Genomic DNA, 11208 nt, shown 5'->3' on the forward strand with positions numbered 1-11208 from the left:
GTTTATGTTTGTTGGGAACAGCCTTTCTGAGTCTCTTTCTCTGTCTCTCTCTCTTTTTCTCTCATCTATGTGTGTATCTGTGTCCTAAAAGCTAAAAAAAAGTCCTCTTTCAGTCTTCCTTCTAGAAGAAAGCCTTTACAATAAGAAATCATGTCATTTTTGTGATTCCTAGGCCTTTGTCTCCTATGCTAAATAATATTTTTTAAAAAATCAGCTTATTTCAGGAATTGCAAAAGGTAGGAAAACTGATAGCAAACAAGAGTTCTTGCTTTACAGGAATCCTTGCCTCTGTGGTGATCATTTAACCTTGTGGTATGCTATTGTCTTGCTTTCCTTTCTTTTTCTTTTGGTGCTGGTATTTGGACTTGAACTCTTACCTGGCTTTTCCACTCAATGCTGGTGCTTTACCACTTGAGCCACACATCCACCTCTGGCTTTTTGCTGGTTAGTTGGAGATAAGCATCTCGGGGATTTGTTTGTCTAGCTTGGCTTGGATCTTCGACCCTCAGGTCTCGCTCTTGTGAGTAGCTAGGATTACAGGTGGGAGCCACCGGCGCCCAGCTTCCCCCTCCCTCCTCTGTAAGGACTCAATGTGTCTCATTACTCTGTTGTTGTACATTTGTATGAAGTATAAATGCAATTAGTTTCAAGGACTTTTACGGGCCTCTGGAAACAGGTGGCTTATAGCACAAATGCACTTTCCCTCACCTCCCTTTGTGTGTATATTTGTTTCTTTCTCTTGGATATTGGAGAAGAGACACCCTGTTCTGTGCTTACTCTGGGACGGTAGCAGTTCCCTATGACCAAAACACCCTCCAGCTGTGTCCTGTGGAGCAGAGACGTGACCTGCTGTGCTGTCCACCCTTCTTGGAGGTGTGCCTTCCACATGCAGTCCAGCATACAGCCTGCCAGCCCTTGGTCAGGCCGCAAATATGTGCAGGAACTGTGACCTGCTGTGGCTTCGTGCTGTCTCCTAGACCTCAGTCCCTGGGACAGAGGCCACAGCACACAAAGGGGGGCCTGAGGCTCCCAGGCTGCCCTAACCACCCCCTCAGCAGCCCCCACTCTGATGCTAATTTAAGAAGTTGACAGACACAATTTGGCCCAGTGGCTGGAAACTGAAGAGAGTAGGAGGATGATAAGCAAAGCTACGCCTAATTAAAAACACATTTGCAAAAGGTCAGGCCTGGCAGAAAATGACAAAGACAGTTAAAGTTTTAAAAATCAAGTCATTCTCTCTTGAGAGATCTCTCGCAGACCTGGGTGGATTCGGGATGCTGGGTTTTCTCTTCCAGCAAGAACCTGCCCAGCTGGGTCAGGGTGAGCCAAGGGTTAGCTCCTCGGTTGTTTCCAAGGGAGTAGGACTTTTTCCTCCCAAAGAGACTCCAGCTGGAAAGTGCATGGCAGGGGAGAGGCAGAGCCCTGCACACACCCAGTCACCATGCCAGCCAGAAACCCTGGCATGCGGGAAGCTCCCCGAGGCCGAGCGGGAGCAAGGTGCTCCTTCAGGCGATCACAAGGCCGGGGTTCTGTGGCAAACAAACTGGGTTCAGATGGGGAAATTCTTAGAACTGACTTGACATTTCACATCTATTTGTACAAAAAAAAAAGGACCAGACACGCAGATCTGGGGCCAGTGGGGAACCCACAGGAGGGTGGATTTCTGCCTAGGAAACCTTCCAACAACTGACAAGCACTGTTGTCATGGGGGATGGGGCTGTGGACCCGGCCTGTCCTCCTGGAGGTGTCAGGGAGGGGCTCCAGCAGCCACAGACAGAAGTGCGACATTGAGTTAAAATCCTCTGCTTCTAGATTATTGCAGGGCTCTCCGTAGAAAAATGTCTATTGCCCCGCTCTCTGGGAAACGATGGTTCTTGTGTGTCTTCACACGCATCTGTCACCTCCATTAGTGAATGAGGGTCCCCCCTCGAAGCAGAAACATTTCCCTGATCTCCACAGGCCCCAGAGCGTTCCGTTTCCTCTGTGAATCATTACAATGCAAGCACATGGATGACAATCTCGCTCCTGGCGCCAACAAATGCAATCAGCGGAGAAGAGTGTGTCTTAAATAAAAGTGGTATTTGCAGTTGGCAAAACATAGATTATTTTTGCTATTAGAGAAATTGATCTCTGAAGACATGATTAATTATGTCTGTAAAACAAAAATCTATCAAAGACAAAATGTTTCTCCCTTCAGAAAACACTTGCAAATTCCTACCATGTCATGGACTAAACATGACGCTCTATTTATGGGCACTGTGACTCGGAGGATGAAGTCAGGCCGCTGGCTTCCCACTGCACCCTCCCCAGGCCCTTCTGAGATTGATGACCTGTGATCACACCAGGGCAGCACTCCATGCCTCTCTCTGGGCTTTTGAGAACAGAGATGAAAGCCCTGCCAGAGCTGGCCCCTCAGAGGGGAGCAGGTTCCCGTGTGGTGTGAGAGGGGCCTCTGGGCCTTCCCCGGGGCAAGCCGGCCTGTGGCAGCCCCATGATTCCCAGCATCTTCCACCTGGGGTACTGAAGTCTTCTCCCTGTAAGCCAGGATCCCCGCATCCATCTGCTCTTCTCCCTTCATTCTAACCACAGCACCCAGAGTGATCCAGTTTAAACTACAGTCTGATATTGAGACTGACTGGTACCGCTCCATCTTTCCAAGGGTCTCTCATCTCAGTAAGAGTAAGACTTCCCACTGGCCTCAGCCCTGGCCACTCCCCTCCACCCCCCAACTCCTCCCCACTTCTCTGGTCCATCCTAGCTCCACTGATCTGGCTGGGTCTGTTTCTAGCATGGCCTCTGGATCTGGCTGTTACTGGATCTTCTGCTAGAAGAGTTTCCCCTTGGGCAGCCATCTTCTTGGCTGTCTCTCTTGCCTTCGTGAAAGCTCCAAGTCAAACATTATCTTCTTAGAGACAGCTCCCACTGTCTTTAGAGCTTTAGTTGCCTCCTCCTGCTCCCCCATCCTTCTCCCTGGCTTCTGGCTTCCAGGAATCCTCACTGCTCTGTAAACACACTGTGACTTATCTACCTGCCTCACAGGAAACAGCATTTCAGATTGTAGCAGGTGCTTAAGAGCTGCTCTTACTGAAAGGCATTGACCCCTTACTGGGGACCACAAATTAATTAAAAGCAGGAGAAAAAATAGTTATCCCAGCCTCTATTTTGGATCTATGACTTTTGTCCTGATCTGTTTCCCCCTCAACCACTTTGCAGGCATCTTGGAACCTAGAAAGGAGTGGAGAGGAGACTGGATTGCCTTCCAGGGAGGTGTCAATGACTGCTAGTGTAACAGGGCCTTTTCCAACTAATCCTGAGAAAACCTAATTTCTGACCCCACCACTAACCATCTCTGACCACTGGAACTCATTTGTGACTAGGAAAATCCAGCAACTCCCCTCCCCACCCCCGCTGCCTGTAGTTCTTTGTCTCTTTAAACCTATAGTTCAACCTATAGTTTGTGTCTGTCATAGGACAGGGGTAAGGATGGGCTCAAATGCTGTCTTCCTGTGGTATGCATGACAGGTAATACATTTTTTCTGTCCTTCACCATGATTTGGCATATAGAAGTGAACACCTAGAGTTTGGGCCTAGGGTTTAAAACTCTGGTTTCATGCTGGTGGGATTATTATCTCTGTTGCCCACTATAGGATCCCCACTTTCTAGAACGTGTCTGATACATAGTATACTCATGTAATCTTTGAACAAATGACTTTGTGGTTGGGTGGATGATAGAGAGGGGGGAGGATGGGTGAGTAGATTGTTGGGTAGATGGATAACTAGATGGATAGATGGATGAGTAGACAAGTGAATTAAGAGAAGGGGGGTTAATAGTTGGGTGGTAGGTGAATGAATGGACTGATGGATACACCAATGGATGGATGAGTAGATGGACAGTGGATAAATGGGTAGGTGGATAGATGGAGAATGGGCATATATATGTGGATAGGTAGAGAGATGATGTGTGGATGGGGATGGATGGATGGCTGTTTTGTGGAGATGAGTGGATGGATAGGAAAATGTATAGATGGAAAAACAAATGGGTATGTTGATAGGCTGATGGATGGCTGGCTGGTTGGGTGGATGGCTAGAAGGATGGATGAGTAGATGGATGGAAAGATGGATGAGTGGGTGGATGGACAAATCTCCATCTCTTAGGAGATGTGGGAGGCACAACTGGCTTCTTGAGAAGGGCAAACCTTGAGAGTGCTGGGACTACTGGTGGGGAATGCAAGTCTGCAGGCTTAGCACAGGGCCCAGGAATCCTCTCCCCAGGGTTTGTTCTGTACAGTGATGGCTGAGTTTAAGAGATGACACAGGAGTCTGCAGAGGCTTTCTCTTATCCTGAACACCTGGCAGATTGATAAGTAATGCACAAACTAAGCACGCAGGGAAAGATTCTATGGGAAGAGCAGGGTTTGAGAAGCAGCCTTCTTTTGTCTGAGAGCCCACCATCTGTCATCTGTCCACCTGCAGGCGTCTTCTGACGGTCCACAGGTGACTCGAATCCTGCCTGCAGTCAGTAGAGCAGGAGCTCTTCTAGCCTCTTCCTTCAGCGGTGGAAGTCCACCACTTATGCCCCGCTTGGGAAAATGGAAGCAGCCCAGAGTCCTTGTAGCCTTCGACCCGCCTGCTGTCTGTTAGTGGCATCAAGCTGCCTGGGAAACCTGCACCATTACTGCTCTCAACTGGCCACCGAGTTTTTTGTTATCTGTTCAGGAGTCACACCATCCATGTCCTGGCTGTTACTGTCGAGCTAAAGGATGCTGGCCCTTAGCCACACGGTGTGATGCTTTCCTGTTTCCCAGCACCACTCCACACAGCGCCCTGAAGACCAAACACCAATGCCCCTTCGTTTCCCACCAGCAGATCCTAATGTATGTAGGTGAATGTTCCCTGCCGTCTACACAGTGTGAAGAAAGGGGCGGGGAGGGCAGGAGAGAGGGAGAGCATCTGTCACAGAGAGGTGCCCCTGTGGTGACACAGAGGATGACATAAAGCACCAATTTAACAAGGAAATGAAAACACTAGCAAGAAGCCATCACGGACCGCCAGTGTCACCTGAGCACCCCGATTTACGGGTGAGCCGTGCGGTGACCAAGTCCCCGTGGTCCCTCTGCTCTGGCGTTGATGCCAAGCCAGGCATAGTGGAGCACGCAGGGGAGCAAACCCCCAGCTCGGCTCAGAGGGAAGTGGGTGGGTGGGTACATGGATTCCCAGCTTCCCTACCTCTCTGAGAGGACAACTTGTTCCTCACTGTTTTCCAGAGTTCATAGCTGGGAAAGGCTCAGAACACAGGCGGGACCTGATCCCAGGCCCCTCAGTCTGCTTCCTGCCTTCCCAGCAACCCACCCTCTCAGCAACTGTCATGGCGCTGCTCATATTCTAAATGGTAGTTTGCAGCGAGGAGCCTGTGGCCCACAGCTGTTCCTAGCTACCCAGGAGGCTGAGATCTGAGGATCATGATTTGAAGCCAGCCTGAGCAGGAAAATCTATGAGACTCTTTTCTCCAATCAACCAGCAATAGCCCGTGGTGCAATGGTAAAGTCCTAGCCTTGAGCAGAAAAGCTCAGAGACAGTGCCCAGGCCCGAAGTTCAAGCTCTAGTACAGGTACAGAAAAAGGGAGGGAGATACAAATTTATATTTGCTTTCATATGCTCTGGAATTTGTCTTTTAGTAGAAGTGTTTAATGCATTGGTTGTATTGTATTCACTGATTTGCTGGGTCTTAATCCTGTCTTAGTTTATGATTACTACTTATGCTTTCCCTTGTGTTTCTAATTTATTTCCTTTCCTTTGCAATCATGCTTAAAGAGTGCTTGTTATTTTTTAAATTATTATTTGTGATCTATGCCTTTTCTGTTTATTTCACTAACAACAGCAATGCTTAACTTTGACTGATAAATATATAAATTGTTTTGCTATCAGCGTCTGCATCCCCTGAGTGTTCCAGACCCCCGTGAAGGAGAGAATCAGCGTACAGCATTTTCCCCTGTCTCCTATCTCCTTCCCAAGATCTCATTGAGGTCAGAGGGGATTTGCAAAAGCAGATGTTTATCATTAAATTATTTTTTATGCAACAGATCACTTCTTTGTCGAGATTTTGCTTTTACTTTTACATGAAGGTCTTGGGATGTATTGTCAGCGTTCACCTACGTGCGACTGATTTTCTTCTGGCCTGGAATAAAGTTCCATTGTGGTATTTTGTGCTCTCCCATACCTATATCCGGGCTCTGTTCTCAGCAGATCCCTCCTGGTGGCAATGGCGAGGGAGTGAATGGGCCCTTACAGTACTAAGGAGTCACCATGTGTCTCTAGAAAAGGGTAAGAATTGGACGCTGGGCTGCGTATTTTCCCTTCAAAACACAGAAGGTAGGAGACCACATGGCCGGTGCCTCTTGCTGGGAGCTAGTCTAATGCCTGTTTGGTTTTGATTTTGCAAGTTACCTCTCTTCCTGCAATTTTTAAATCTTCACAAAGCAACACCTAGCGGCGCACTTATCTCTTTAAACTCCAAAATGCAAATGGCTTTCACTCCTTTTCTGCTTTCAAAGTGAGCCAGTGTCCTGTTGACTGCTTTGATTAACCACAAAATAAAACTCACAAAGCAAGCGTTCCAGTTCGCGCGGCTCTCTTTACTCTGCAGGGGGCCGTCAGATCTCTTTGCCAGTGTGAAGTCAGGATCTCTGGCGTCCTCGCGGGGACCCACGTGTGCACACAGAGCCCCTTCTTTGAAATCGGGGGGCTTCCAGACCCCGCACAGTGCCGTGTTTGCTGGCTGCTAGGAGCTGTGGCAGTCCCGAGTCCTTGGTCAACTCTCCTAACCCAGACAGTGGGGACACAGGTCCCTGCACCACCTCTGCCCCTTACAAGAGCAGGCCCTCAGGGCGCTCACAAGACCGGACCGCCCCGGCCACAGCTCACCCCGGCCTTGCCCAGACCTTCCCACCCAGACCCACACCTCGGGGCCTCTGCAGCTTCCCGAGAGGCCGCTCTGTCCTGAGCTGTGCAGGGAGGGCTTCCGTGACTAAGCCCCGCTCTTCTGGGCAGTTTGTGCCACCTGCTGTTGGGGTCCTGCCCTGAGCACACCCCATCCGCCAGCCTCCACACTCGTGTTCCCCAGGCTGTCATCCATGCCTGGGGGACACAGGACCCCTCAGCTACATGCGCTTCCCATGTGGTCAGGACGCCTGTCCTGGTTCTCGCCAGGCCGACGCTCCATTCAAGTTTGATAACTCAGACTTGCAGCACAGCTAGAGCCTGGGATTCAGCCCTGCTCAGAAGTGATCCAACTGTCTTCTCCAAGGCTACCATCACATGCAAACGCAGGCAGTCCCTCGTCATACTGCCTCCTTTTGTTTGTTTTGTATTTTTTCTGCAGGTACTGAGCTTGAGCTCAGTGTCTCATGCTCTCCCTCAGCCTTTTCTGCTCAAGACGGTTGTTCTACTACTTGTACCGCACCTCCACTTCCAGCTTTTTGCTGGCTAATTGGAAATAAGAATCTCATAGACGTTCCTGCCCAGCCTGGCTTCGAGCCAAGATCCTCAGATCTCAGCTTCTTGTGTAACTAGGATTACAGGCGTGAGCCACGAACACTTGCTCATTGTAAGTTAGAGCACCTCCTTAGCGCGCTCAAGAGATTGCATGTGAATGGATTCAAGCACATCTCTTGTTTGCACAGTAGAATTATGGGAAATACAAAATAGGATAGTGCTTGCATAAGAGAGATGTGATGTAATATTTTGGCTTTCCTTCTGGACAGCTGGGAAGAGGATACCCCCCCCCTTCCCTTCCTCTCCTCCCCCCCCCCCCCAGCCGTCACAGGATAAGCACTTATTCTCTGGATGGCTTCTTGGTGTCCCCAGGGAGAGCAGGGGACTGACAGGTGACCAGGGGGGGATCATGCCACAGGTCCTGCCTGCCACCAGGCCGAAGGGTGCTCCCAACACCTAATTTATCAGCCCTTGTTTGTCCGGCTGTAGCCAAACACGCAGACTTGTTCCACAAATGGAGAAGGAGGAAGCCATTCTTCACCTTTTCCAGAAATGTATTTTTGTTCTGGTCAATTTCCCCAAGAAATGATGGTCTTGTCCTCGGGCTGCATTTGTGGAATTCCTGCGAAGTGTTATTTAGTGTTTTTGAAAGCTATGCAGAACAGAAATGTATTTACAATGTCAAAGGGAAAAAAAAGCCAAATTGAAGAGCACATTTTTGTGTGCGTGTGCTGTTTCACAAGCTCCGCTCCAAGCTTAATCCTGGCGACCTTGCAGCCCATCAGGCCTGCTTCGCAATGTCACAAATCTAAGTGTCAAGTGTTTGGATGTTTTGTTTCCATGTGACTCATTAGGCTGTTACCCAGGTACCATGGTAAATGTCTGTCTCAGCCAGGAATTTATCTCACACGTGAATGTCTCTATCTTACTCTGAAGAACGTTCAAGCTAATGATGTCCACAGTTTTGAGACTTCACTGTTATTGTTTGTTCAGGATTAAAAAAAAAAAACAATGGAGAAGTTATTAAAAGGTTGCTGAGCAATGAAAACGCCACTAGATCTTATTATTGTTTATTGTGCCCAGATGTTGAGAGTTTCCAGTATCCCCAGGGATTAGCAGGGATGTCTGATACCGGAATCTTACTGCTGCTCATAGATATCGATTCTGAATTTTGCTCATTAAGAACAAAACATTGGCACCAAACTCACGGTGGATGTCGGATGAAACATCGAGCTCAACAGAGCGGCATTCTCTCAAATCAGACTCAGGACATAATTAGAGACCACAGCACAGCTTTGGCTACTGTGAGAAATTCTGTTCTGGAGGAAAATAAGCGCATGGTGTGCGTGCTCTTTAATTTTTATGCAATGTCCTGTTTGGAAAGGAAGCTAATGATGAATGCATCCAACATGAAATAAATCATGCTAGCAAGCATGCGGAGACACCATTTTAAAGAAATCTTTGTTTTTAATGAAAAGGAAAGAAATCAAAGCAAACCCAAATAAGTGTTGAAGTATATTAAATTCCTAGTAAGGGCCAGGGGCTCTGCTCATAGCTACAAGAGAGAGATTTCTGCTGCTGGGTATGTAAGGACCACTACAGGAAAATAAGTGGAGAAGGAAAAGGGGGATGGCAATTTAGAATCTGGCAGCAAAAATTAGTCCTACGAGCTCCACTGGATATTAAACCAAACTGTAAGGCAAAAATAACTGAGATAATGAGAGACTGGTTTTGTCAAAAGTTTTCAGATACTGGTGGCTCATAATCCTAGCTACTTGGGAGGCTGAGATTCTTAGGATCATGGTTCAAGCCCAGACTGGGTAGCAAAATTCAAGGGACTCCCCCTACTAAATGTATAACTGGACAGGATGTGCATGTCTGTTCTCTACCTACTGTGGGTGATGGTGCCTAGGTATACATATAGGCAGGAAGTGAGACTCTACCTCAAAAATTACCAGCAGTGCCGGGTGCTGGTGGCTCACGCCTGTAATCCTAGCTACTCAGGAGGCTGAGATCTGAGGATCATGGTTCAAAGCCAGCCTGGGCAGGAAAGTCCATGAGACTCTTATCTCCAATAAAACCACTCGAAAACCGGAAAGTGGCGCTGTGGCTCAAGCGGCAGAGCACTCGCCTTGAGCTGAAGAGCACAGGGACAGCACCCAAGCCCAGAGTTCAAGCCCCGTGACTGACCCAAGAAAAAATTACCAGCAGAAAATAGAGCTGGAAGGGTGGCTGGGTGTTTAGAGCACCTACCAAGCAAAGGTGAGGACTGGAATTTGAATCTCTGTCTACCAAAAAGGAAACAAAAATTCGGATACATATTGAAACATAGATAAACTGTGAGAATATTATACTGAGAGAAATAAAGCAGGAAAGGACAAATACTGCATCAAGTCCTCTTGTCAAAGAGGTCCCACAGATGGCTCACAGAGGGCATGTGGAAGGGAACAGGGGCGGGGGTGGGGATGGGCAGTTACTATTGTGACAGAGTCTGGAATTCTGCTGTAAAACAATGTGAGTATATTTAATACTACTGAATCATGCACATAAAATGGTTAATCAAAAATTTTTATGTCATGTGTGTGTCTATAACAATTAAAACTCTTGTGCTGGTATTTGGACTTGAAGTCCTGGCTCTTGCTTGACTTTTTAGCTCACGATAGGAACTCTACCCCATGAGCCATACCTCCACTTCCAGTCTTTTGGACTTATCTGCCTAAACTAGCTTCAAACGACAATGCTCAGATCTCAGTGTCCTGAGTAGCTAGGATTATGAGTGTGAGCCACCAGTGCCCAGCTTAAGAACCTTTCCTAGGGCAGCTTTTTAAAGGGCAACAGTAGCTATAGGTAAGTGCCACACTTTAATATATATATGTGTGTATGTATTATGTATGTATGTATCTATGTATGTATGTACATATATATGTGATTAAGTGAAGACAGTCTACTGAAGAGGTCTAAAAGGTAAACCTGTTAAAAACATAAGGGTTCATTTTTTAAAAGACCTGAAGAGCACAAATGTAAGAAAATGTACAGAAGTGAAAGATAGCCAATTAGTTAAAACAAGGAACAACACCATCATGAAATTCAAAATCCCATTCATAAAAGACACAAGGACTTGAAGGAGTCTTAAATAGTAATGCATACAAGTGACACCACCATTAAAAAGTCAGTGAGGAGGTCCTTGTAAACTGAGGCTGGCTGGATGAGCAGAAGCATAAAAATCCTTGTCAGGAAGTAGAAAGAGACGATGCATGAAATGTCCTATTTCACAGCAACAACGTGACTCCTAATAAAGTAGTGTCCATTGGACCAGCCAATGGTAGTAAATTGACTGACTTGGGTGGGGACAGAGCTGGACAGAGCTGGAGGACTGGGGCTCCTCATTCTTTCTGGTCCTGGCTAAAGAAACAAATGTGGACAGTTCATAGTCATAACTTTGCTTGCTTATCCTTAAAGAGTGCCCCTACCTTGTATAAGTTTTGCATTAACACCAAACTCCTAGTTTTCCCTGTGTGGACGCATTAGAAAAATTCTAAGTAGAAGCAAACAAGTTAAATCTCATCCATTTTAGTAAGCACAATATTGACTCCAAGACAAAAATAAAACATCCAAGGGAAATCCAACTAAACAGAAATGAAGATGGGCGGATAGTGTATGCCAGGACCTTGTGTGGTTATACTGTGTCTGAACAAGGATGAGGAGGAATTATCACAC

Source organism: Dipodomys spectabilis, unplaced genomic scaffold, assembly GCF_019054845.1.
Source record: "Dipodomys spectabilis isolate Male_0828 unplaced genomic scaffold, ASM1905484v1 ptg000049l, whole genome shotgun sequence".
Classification (NCBI taxonomy): Eukaryota; Metazoa; Chordata; class Mammalia; order Rodentia; family Heteromyidae; genus Dipodomys; species Dipodomys spectabilis.